This window comes from Oenanthe melanoleuca, unplaced genomic scaffold (genome assembly GCF_029582105.1).
Source record: "Oenanthe melanoleuca isolate GR-GAL-2019-014 unplaced genomic scaffold, OMel1.0 S042, whole genome shotgun sequence".
In the NCBI taxonomy this organism is placed as follows: Eukaryota; Metazoa; Chordata; class Aves; order Passeriformes; family Muscicapidae; genus Oenanthe; species Oenanthe melanoleuca.
The window spans coordinates 48191-58574 of NW_026612691.1; the positions used below are offsets into that span (position 1 = coordinate 48191).

The 10384-nt window shown below is 53.7% G+C and overlaps 1 long non-coding RNA gene across 2 annotated transcripts; it reads right to left on the reverse strand.

The window, feature by feature from the left end:
* Positions 1–7481: 7481 nt before the first annotated feature.
* Positions 7482–10108, reverse strand: LOC130266433 (uncharacterized). 2 transcript variants are annotated; one of them, XR_008842879.1, is made up of 3 exons: positions 9988–10108; positions 9365–9432; positions 7482–8497 (listed from the first exon to the last, which is right to left on the reverse strand). It is a non-coding gene; the product is annotated as an uncharacterized LOC130266433 (long non-coding RNA). The 2 variants fall into 2 exon arrangements; XR_008842880.1 differs by having other exon boundaries at positions 7482–8500.
* Positions 10109–10384: the final 276 nt, after the last annotated feature.

Sequence of the window (10384 nt, forward strand, 5' to 3'; positions counted from 1 at the left end):
GTGCTGGACTGGGAGATGGAGCAGGACAGAGGGGGAAAGGGGCATTGACTTCCTCCTCACCTGCCTGGGGCTCCTGGGCCATCTTCCTCTTTCTTGCAGCCTCCTCCTCCTCATCCATCGGTCCAAGGCTTGGAAATGGGAAATCCTGGTTTGGGGAAAACAAGGGATAAGCGCATTGTCTTGGGGGTTCCTCCTGCCCAAGTCCATCTCTAGAAGTCCCCGGGCATCTGGGCTCCATCAAAACCTCCCAAACACCAACACTCAGCCCTGAAAATGCCTCCCAGGAGTTCCTGGCAATGGTCCTTCCTCTTTGGTGTTCAGGGGTTCCCCCTGTCCCAGATGCTGGGGGTCACGCTTCTATTGGGGGTCCCCCATCTACTCGGTGCCCGCCATCCCCAGGCTGCTGGGAGCCCCAGCAATCCAAAAAGCTCCCCCCTCTTCCCTCACCCAATTCAGGAATGCTGGGGGATTTTGGGGTCCCGTGATCCCTTCTCCCCTTATTCTCTGCTTTGGGATGCTGGGGGTCCAAGGAGTCCCCCCTGCCCCTCACCAGGCTGTTGAGGGTCCCGCCAATGGCGGCGCTCCCCCCTCTCTGGGCTCCCCACTTTGGAGTCCTGGGGGACACAGGGCTCTGCTCCTCCAGGCTGCCTCTGCCGGCAGCTGCCACCGGGACCCCCCCGTGTCCCCCCAAGGGGCATTGTCTGCTCACCTTTGGAGTTCTGCATTCTCTAAACGTTGCCCTTCACTAAAAATATGTACAAACCATGCTGAGAGGCACTGAGACTATTACAGGGGTAACTGGGATAAAACTGGAGGCAAGTGAACCACGCTGAGGTAACTGGGAGTGCCTGGGAATGACTATGAGATTGTTCAGGGCAACTGGGATATACTGGGAGAGACTGAAACCAAACTGGGTGGAAATGGGAGCAACTGGAACCACATTGGATGATAATGGGAGTAGCTGTGTCCATGTCATAGTCATACTGGGATCCTACTGGAAATGGCTGGGATTGTACTGGGAGTGACCAGAATAGTAATGGAAATATCTGAGACTGACTGGGATCATACTGCAATCAGACTGGGAATGATGGAGAAAAGCTGGTCACAACTGGAACCATACTGGGATTGACTACAGGTCCTACTGGGATCATCCTTGGAGCCATTGGAATTACAGAGGGTAGGAATGGAACCTGGCTGGGGGTTACTGGGAGCTACTGGGTCCCTGTTGGGAGGAAAATGTGGATACCTTGGGAGAACTGGGATAACTGGAAGGTACTGGAATCATGCTGAGGGTCCTGAGGCCATAACAGGGATCATACTGAGAGCAACTGGGAGTATGGGACACTGACAGAAACTGGGATAATGCTGAAGACAACTGGGAATGACTGGGAAAGACTGGGATCATTCTGAGAGAACTGGAACCTTACTGGGGAAACTGGGATATAATGAGAGTGTCTGTAACCATACTGGGGGCACTGGAACCATGCTGGGGAAAACTGGGAGACAGTGGGACAATGCTGAGAGAGACTGGGGCTATTCTAGGGATCATCCTGGAAGGAACTGGGAACAACTGGGACCATGCAAGGGGCAAGCTGCATCATAATAGGGAATGACTGGGAGTGACTGGGATCAGCTTTGGAGTTCTGCATTCTCCAAGCATTCCCCTCCCCATCAAAAAAAAACCTGAAACTATGCTGAGAGGCACTGGGACTATTGCAGGGGCAACTGGGATAAAACTGGGGGAAGTGAACCACACTGAGGTAACTGGGAGTGCCTGGGAATGACTGTGAGATTGTTCAGGGCAACTGGGATATACTGGGAGTGTCTGAGACCATAGGGGTGGTGACTGGGACCTAACTGGGAGAGACTGGGATTGTGCTGGGGGGAAAAGTGGGACCATGATGGGGCAACTGGGGGCAAGTGTGAGTGACTGGGGCCCTGATGACAGAGACTGGACTCATACTGGGATAGTACTGGGAGTGACTGGGACTGTGCTAGGGGCAGCTGTGGGAACTGGGAACACACTGGATCAAAGTGGTGTTGGAAAAGGTATCCGTTTAAAAATTTTCTCTAATTTTAGTCAAGATATTTTGTTAGCTTTTTCCCTAAAAATTTTTTAATTTTCTTTGCAGGGCATTGCTGCACCAGGTGGGTTCGGATGAACTCAACACATCAACACACTGGGAGCAGCTGGAATGCTCAAGGGCCATCAGCGGCCATTAACAGAACATCAGTGGCCACCCAGGAACATGAACCCCAGACTCTGCCTCCGGCAAATTGCAGACACCTCCTCTGAAAAGACTGATAAAATCAGGGAATGAAGACCTAATTAACATCAGAAGGGGAGAAATCCGGATCCAAAAAGGAGACCAAATATTAGGAATTGAGTATTTGCAACTTGAGACCAAAGAACACTGACCCAATTCATTTCTGTGATTGTAGAAAAGAACTGAAAAATCTCCTAAAAACGGAGTTTCATGGAATGATTCTCTCTGCACACACAGGTTATGTGTGGACGAGATTTCTGTGCTACATCCTGGCCACAACATCCTGACCAGATAATAAAGTAACGCCTTCACTCTCTAAAATTTAAAGTCCCGGGACGTGCTTTTGGTTTTTCCTCTCAGTTTCGGTGACCTTGGGAGGAACTGGGAGAAACTGGGACCGTTCTGGGGCATATTCCATCATAATAGGGAATGGCTGGGAGTGACCGGGCTCATGCTGGGAGTGCCGAGGAAACTGGAAGCACACGCGGGGAGCAACTGGGCTCATGCTGGGAGCAGCCACTGGCGGCACCGGGAGCCCCGAAGCCCTTTCCCGGCCATGCCGCCCCTCCAGCCCCAGCACCCCCCGCCGGGGTCCCGGCAATGCCAGGGGTCCCCCCCTCTCGGGCTCCCCGCTTTGCCCTTCTGGGGCTCTGCTGTGTCTGCGCTCCCGCTCAGGGAAGCCGCGCCTCTCCCGGGGCTCCCCAAAACCGCTGTCCCCCCGCCGATCCCGCCGCTCCCGCGCGCTCCCCACGTGGCCCCGGCAGAGCTCGCAGGGCCCGGCCCGGGAAGCCCAACCCCCACCGCGGGGGGACCCGCATCCCCCCGCCCCCCAACGGGGCTCTGCCCGCACCCACCGGGACCCCCAAAAACACCTCCCGGGGACCCCCCGATGTCCCCCCGAGGGCCATCTGCGCCTCTGGAGCCCGGCAACATCCAAACATCCCCCCCAAAAATCCCCAAACCCAGGGACACCCCCGGGATATTTGGGGCGAGCTCCCCCTCCCCGGGCACCTGCGGGATGGGGGGCGATGGTCCCGGGGGCGCTGCGAGTTCAGGCAGCTCCGGGATGGCGCTGGAATCTTTCCTTGTCCCCTCCTGCTTCTGCTGCGGCTCCGCCTCTTCCTCCCTCCCTCCTCCTCCTGCCCCGTTCGGAACCCCGAACTGGGAGGGGATGGGTCAAGGGAAGGGCGGGAACTGTGAGGGGAAAGGGGCGGGGACAAAGGTCCTAAAAGGATTCGTTTTGCCCAAAAATCACCAATAAAAGGCATTCAAATGCAGCCTCTGTCCATCCAGCTAGGCCTATAATCAGCCAGAGAGGCCTCAAATCCACACCAAGGGGTGTAAAATCATCCAAATGTGTCTAATATTGTCCAAAAGGGGCCTAAAATCCAGTCTAAAACCATTCAGCTTTGGCCTAAAATCAGCCAAATGGGTTTGAAATGTAACCAAAGTGTCTCAAACTGCCCAAAGTGGTTGAAAACCCACACCAAGTTGCCTATAGTCACCTGTAAATCTCCTAAATGTGTGTAAAATCCACCTTGAAAATTCCTGGTTTTGCAAAAACCACAAAAATGGGCCTAAAATTATCCTAGAACCACCTCGTTTTTCCTAAAATCTCTCTAAAATCAGAGCCTGGGGTCTCATGGGCTTCATACCAGCTGCTCACTGCTGTATTTTAGCCCCTGAAATTCTCACCCAGAAATTCCCACATTTAGACCCTGAATTCCCAAATATTCCCTAAGGAGATCCCAAGAATTTCCTGTAGAGAACCCAAACTTCCCGTGTTTGGACCCAAGTTTGCCTATAGAGACCACAAAAATTCCCTATGGGATCCTCCAAAATTCCCTTTGAGGTCCCCAAAATTTCAAAAATTCCCAATAGAAACCTAAAAATTCCCATGTTTGTATGCAGAAATTAAAAAAACCTGCCTGGTGTAGACCCCATAATTCTCTCAGAGTGCCTTTAGGGAAAACCCAGTGTCCCCAAATCCCCTATCGAAATCCCAATCCCCCTTAAGGGACCCACGAAGTCTCCTACATACAAGTCTAAATCTGCTATAGAGACCCTCAGCCCCCCAGTCCTCGACAGATCCCCTATAGATCCCTTAAAGACTACTCAGTGCCCCCCAAATCCCCTATACACAACCACAAATCCCCAATAAAGAACCCCGGAAACCCCCAAGGCGGTAAAGCCCCCTCCAGGCTCCTACAGATCCCCTATGGACCTCCCAAACCCTCTTTAGGGACCCCGCAGAGCCTCCAATGCCCTTTGCAGACCTCCAGAAACTCCCCAGGGGCGTAAAGCCACGCCAGTCCCCTACAGATCCCCTAGAGATCACCTATAGATCCCCTATAGATCCCCTAGAGATCCTCCCAGCCCCACCGCAGCTCTCGGACTCCCTGCAGCCGGGCTGGGGACCAAGAGCAAAGATGGCGGTGAAGCACTTTTGGGTGTTCTGAGCATGCGCGGGGTGAATGCGCCAGGAGATGGGCGGGGCTTAGAGGGGAATGGGGCGGGGCGAACAAAAGGCCTCGGTTGAAATAGAAGAGGAGAGGTTAATGACTGACAGGGGCTCTGAGTATAATGGGCGGGGCTAAAAAATGGGCAGAAAGCCAGGGGGAAGGAGCGGGGTTAGAAAAGGGCGGGAACTGTGAGGGGGAAAAGGCGGAGCCAAAGTGCCACAGAATCATAAAAAAGCCTGGTTAGGCCTAAAATCATCGAAAAAGGGCCTCAAATGCAACCTAAATCCACCAGGTTTGGCCTAAAAATCAGCCAAAGGGACCTCAAATATACACAATAGCGATCTAAAATCATCCAAGTTTACCTAACATTGTCCAAAATGGCCCTGAAATCCAGTTTAAAATCCCACTTTGGCATAAAATCAGCCAAATGGGCCTAAATTCTTTGGAACCAAGACAGAGGCAAACACCAGAACCAGCACCAGCATCAGTACTGAGACAACATTAGAACGGAGACTGACACCAGGACTGGCAACAGATCCGAGACCACAACTGAGACCAGCACCACTCCAGAACTGGAACTAAGACTGGCCCGGAATTTCAGCTGGGACCAAGACTGAGACCAGCACCGACACTGGGACGGGCACCAGGAGAGCTCCAGGACTGAGACTGAGAGAGGCACCAGCACCAGAACTGAGACTGGCACCGCTCCATGACTGGCTCTGAGATTGGCACTGGGAGCACTCTGGGATCAACACTGGCACCAGTACCAGCACTGGGACCGGAAACCTCCAAGACTGAGACCAAAACTGAAAACGAAACCAGCACCAAGACTGGCACTGCTATAGGACCGTGACTGAGCCTAAGACCAGAACTGTTCCGGGATCGAGATACAGACCGAGACCAGAATCAGCACCAGGAGCGCTCCAGGACTGCTCCAAACTGAACCTGAGACCGGGACCAGGACAGAGACCGACACCAGGAGCGCTCTGGGACCTCCTTGTTCACTGCGGGGAGTTTTGGCTGCGCCCCCACACAGGACTGGGCAGGACTGGGAGGGACCCTGGGAGGGGCGGGAGCATCTCAGTTCACATCGTTCTGGAGCAGCCATCCCGGTCCATATGGTCCCAGTTTGTACAATCCCAGTCCATGTGATCCCAGTTTGTACAATCCCACTCTGCATGGCCCTGATCCATCTGGTCCCAGTCTGTGCAGTCCCAGTCTGGAGGATCCCAGTCCATGTGATTCCAGCCCCCATGATCCCAGTCTGCATGGTCCTGCGTGGCTCACACTGCCAGGATCTGGAATTCCAGTTCCCAGCATGGAAAAGTTGTTCCTGCCCATTCTGGTTTTGTTTCTCCAATTGGTATTTCCCGGCCAAGGCACCCATTTATGTCACAGCTTTAGCATCCCGATCCTGTTCCCAATCCCTATCTCATTCCCATTTTTATTCTCAATCTTCTTCCCATTCCCCTTCCTGATGCCATTCCCAGTCCTGTTTCTGGTCCTGCTCCCAATCTCATTCCTATTCCTATTCCAATCCTAATCCCATTCCTGTTCCCATTCCCCATCTCATGCCCAATCCCTATCTCATTCCCATTCCCAATCCTGTTCCTGTTCCCATTCCCAATCTCATTCCCATTTCTGATTCCGATGTCATGCCCACTCTTGATCCCTTTCACAATTCCAATCCCTTTCCCATTCCCATTCCCCAATCCCAATCCCAATCTCCTATCACAATCCTTATCCCATTCTCAATCCTGATCTCATTGCCATTTGTGATCCCTCATTCCCAGTCTCGTTTCTATTCCCAATCCCTAAAGTGTTCCTAATCCTAAATCTGTTCCCGTTCCCATTCCCAATCTCATCCCCGTTTCTGATCCCGATCTCATTTGTCATCTCGATCCCTTTCCCAATCCTGATCCCTTTCTCATTCCCAATCCCTATTTCATTCCCAATCATGATCCTGTTCCCAATTCTTTCCCTAATCCTAATCCCAATCCCAATCCCATTCCCACTCCCAATCCCATATCCAATCTCACTCCCAATCCTGTTCCCAATCCCAATCCTGCCGCTGTTTTCAGGGAATCATTTTTATCTCAACCTCTACCCCCCAACACTGGGAGTCAAAACCCCCCAAGTCCGGGGGTGAAACACCCCCAAACAGCAAATTTGAGATCAAAACCTCCAATCCCCAAACACTAGAATTTGAAATATTTGAGGTGTCCAACACCTATGATCCCAAAATTTGGGGGTTAAAGCCCTCTGATCCCCAAATTCGGGGTCAAAACTCCCCAAAACCCAAACCCTGGGGTGTCAATACCCCCAAATCTCAAATTTTAGGATCACCCACCCCCACTCAATTTCCAAACTCTGGGGTTAAACTCCCCAAATCCCCATAATTTGGTGACCAGCCCCCCCACATCCCAAGCTTTGGGACCAACACCCCCAAACCCCAAATCCTGAGGTGTAAAACACCCTTGACCCCAAATTTTAGGATCAAATCCCCTCAGACTCCAAACCTTGAGGTGTCAAACTCCCCCAAATCCCAAACTCTGGGATTTGAAATATTTGGGGTCTCTAACCCCCGAGTCCCAAAATCCTGGGGTCAAACCCCCACATCCCAAGCCCTGGGGTGTCAACCCCCCCCCAGACTTTAGGATCAAACCTCCCGTACCCCCAGACTTTGGGGTCAAACCCACCTGACCCCAAACTCCCCTCCAAAACCACTCCACCCTGGGGGGCACAGCAGGGGTCATTTGGGGTTTATTTGGGGTTGGTTTGGGATTGATTTAGGGTTGGTTTGGGATTGATTTGGGGTCGGTTTGGGATTTATTTTGGGGTGGGGGCAGGTCCAGATGCAATGTCTGCAGAGAGACCCTGGGTACAATGCTGGGGGTGGGAAAAACCAAAAAATCCTGGGGAACCCCAAAAAGGGTATTTGGGACTGGTTTGGGATTTAATTGCTGTTGATCTGGGATTTATTTGGGGTGGGGGCAGCACCAGATGCAATGTCTGCAGAGACCCTGGGTACAATGCTGGAAAAAACCCCAAAACCCCTGAGGAACCCTAAAAAGGGGATTTGCAGTGGAAAAAGGAGATTTTGGGGTAAAAGGGGAAGGATTTGGGATGGAAAAATGAGATTTTGGGATGGAAAAGGAGATTTGGGGGAGGAAAAAAGGGTTTAGAGTGGGGATTAAGGATTTGAGGTCAGGATTTCGGTGGAAAAAGGGGATTTGGGATTGAAAAAGGAGATTTGGGTGGGAAAAGCGATTTGAGGTGGGAAAAGGGGATTTTGGGTGGACAGGAAAGGATTAGGGGTAGAAAAAGGAGATTTTGGGTGGAAAAAGGGGATTTGAGGCTGGAAAAGGAGATTTTAGATGGGTAAAGGGGATTTGGGGTGGGAAAAGGGGATTTGGGGTTGGAAAAGGAGATTTTGGGGTAGGAAAAGGAATTTGTGACGCACAAGATTTGGGGTATGAAAAGGAGAATTTGGGGTCTGAAAAGGACATTTGAGGTGCACAAATGTCACAGCCCGAGGTTTCTCCTTAGCCCCGAGATCACCTCAGGAGGACATGCAGTGGTTCAAATCCTGGTTTTCCCAAAGCCGCCGATGAGAGATTGCAGCAGACGGTTTCAGAGGCTCCAAGGATTGTTCATTGTTTCCTGTCTCAGGAACTCTTTGCCCGGCTGACAGCGCTCTGTCCAGCCGGGCATCCAGGATGGATCTGCCTGCTGAAGGCAGGGCTGCTCTTGGATAGTCTGCATGACCTGCTAAATGTTTATAACAACTTTCCAATACAATACAACTTTGTTCAACTGTCCAGCTCTGTCCCCATCCACTCTGAAAGTGCCAGCATGTCACCCAGCATGGATGACACGGAGAAGGAGGAGGAAGAAGTATCCACACCCCAAATTCTCCATCTTGGCCACGTGTCCCTTTTCACAAACATCCCCAAAAGTCTATTTATCTATGTTCTAACAGTCTAATTTACACTTTACTAATTTTGGTGGCTTGTTTCCATTCCCTCTGTGTTGGTAATTTCCCCCAGGGGTTGGAATTCAGCGCCTGAGACACGTGGGTCTCACTCAGGGGTCTTTGAGACCCTCGCTAGGGGGGTTTTGAAACCCCCAAGGAGGCCAGGGGAACACCCTGGGCTCCCACAGGAGGGATTTCAGGGAATTTGTGGAGGGATTTTGGGGGATTTGGGGAAAATTGGGGGGATGTGGGGGATTTCAGGGGATTTTTAGGAGATTTCAGGGGGATTGGGGAGGATCTGGGGGGGATTTTGGGGTTTTCAGGGGATTTTGATGGATTTTGGGGTGGATTTGGGGGGATTTTGGGAGATTTTTGGGGAGATTTTGGGGGACTTCAAGGGGGATTTTGGGGGTTTTGGGGCAATTTAGGGGAGATTTTGGGGTTTTCAGGGGATTTTGAGGGATTTTGGGAGATTGTCGGGAGTTTTGGGGGAATTTGGGGAGGTTTGGGGGAGATTGGGGGGGATTTAGGGGATTCCAAGGAGTTTTGGGGGATTTTTAGGGTTTCTCCACAGCTGCCCCAGATCCCCCCAGTCCCCACAAAAACCCCCAAAACCCCCCCAAACGGCCCCCAGCTCCCCGAGAAGCCCCCAGACTCACTGGGGCCCGTCCTGGATCGGGGGGGCACGGGCCGGTTGAACAGGAGCTACTTCCAGGAACCCTCGAGACTTTCTGGGGAGGGGACACCGTGGGAGACCCCCCCAAACTGAGGGGGGATACCCCTCCCCCCAAAACCCCTCAGAGCCCGGTCAGGGTAGGGCTGGGACCCCCCCAGGACCCCCAAATCTGCCCCGGAACCCCCCCAGGACCCCCAAATCAACCCTGGGGCCTCCCAAATCTGCCCCGGGATCCCCCAGGAACCTCAAATCAACCCTCGGACCCCCGAAAATCCTCCCAGGACCCCCAAACCTCCCCTGGGACCTCCCCAGGAACCCCAAAACCCGTCAGGACACCCCAAAATCCCCCCCAGACCCTTCCCAAAAACCCCTGAATGACTCCCCAAGACCCCTCCCCAAATGCCCCCCAGAGCCCCCTCAGACCCCCCAAACCCCCCTTAGGACCCCCAGACCCCCCTCAAAACCCTCCAGAACTCCCCAGACGCCCCCAGGACCCCTCCCCAAAACCCCCTAAAACCCGCTGAGACCCCCCCAAACCGCCAGACTCCGCCAAAACGCCCCAGCCCCACCTTTAGCTCCCCACCCCTCCCCCCGCCCCTCCCCCACCTGTCCCTGCGCCGCCTCAGCAGCTCCCGCAGCCCCTCGTCCTCTCCCGGCGCCTGCCCCGCTCTCTGCAGCGCCTCCCTCAGCGCCCGCCCGAGCCCGGGGAGGGGCCGGGGGGAGGGGCCGCCCTCTCCATGGCCGGCCCCGGGGCAGAGGGCGCCACTCCCGCCTGGCTTCTCATTGGCTGCAGTGCGCGCGGGAGGCGGGTGTTGCTGAGGGGAGCCGCGCGCTGATTGGTTGGTTCGGGGAGAGGCGCGCCGCTATTGGCTGGGAGGGGCCCGCGCGCGCGGCGGGAAGAGCGTGAGGGGAGAGCGGCTGTGGAGGGAGCTGAGGTAGGGCTGGGGGTAAATGAGGAGATTTGGGGGGGAACTTGAGAGGAATTGAGGGGTCTGAGGGGAAT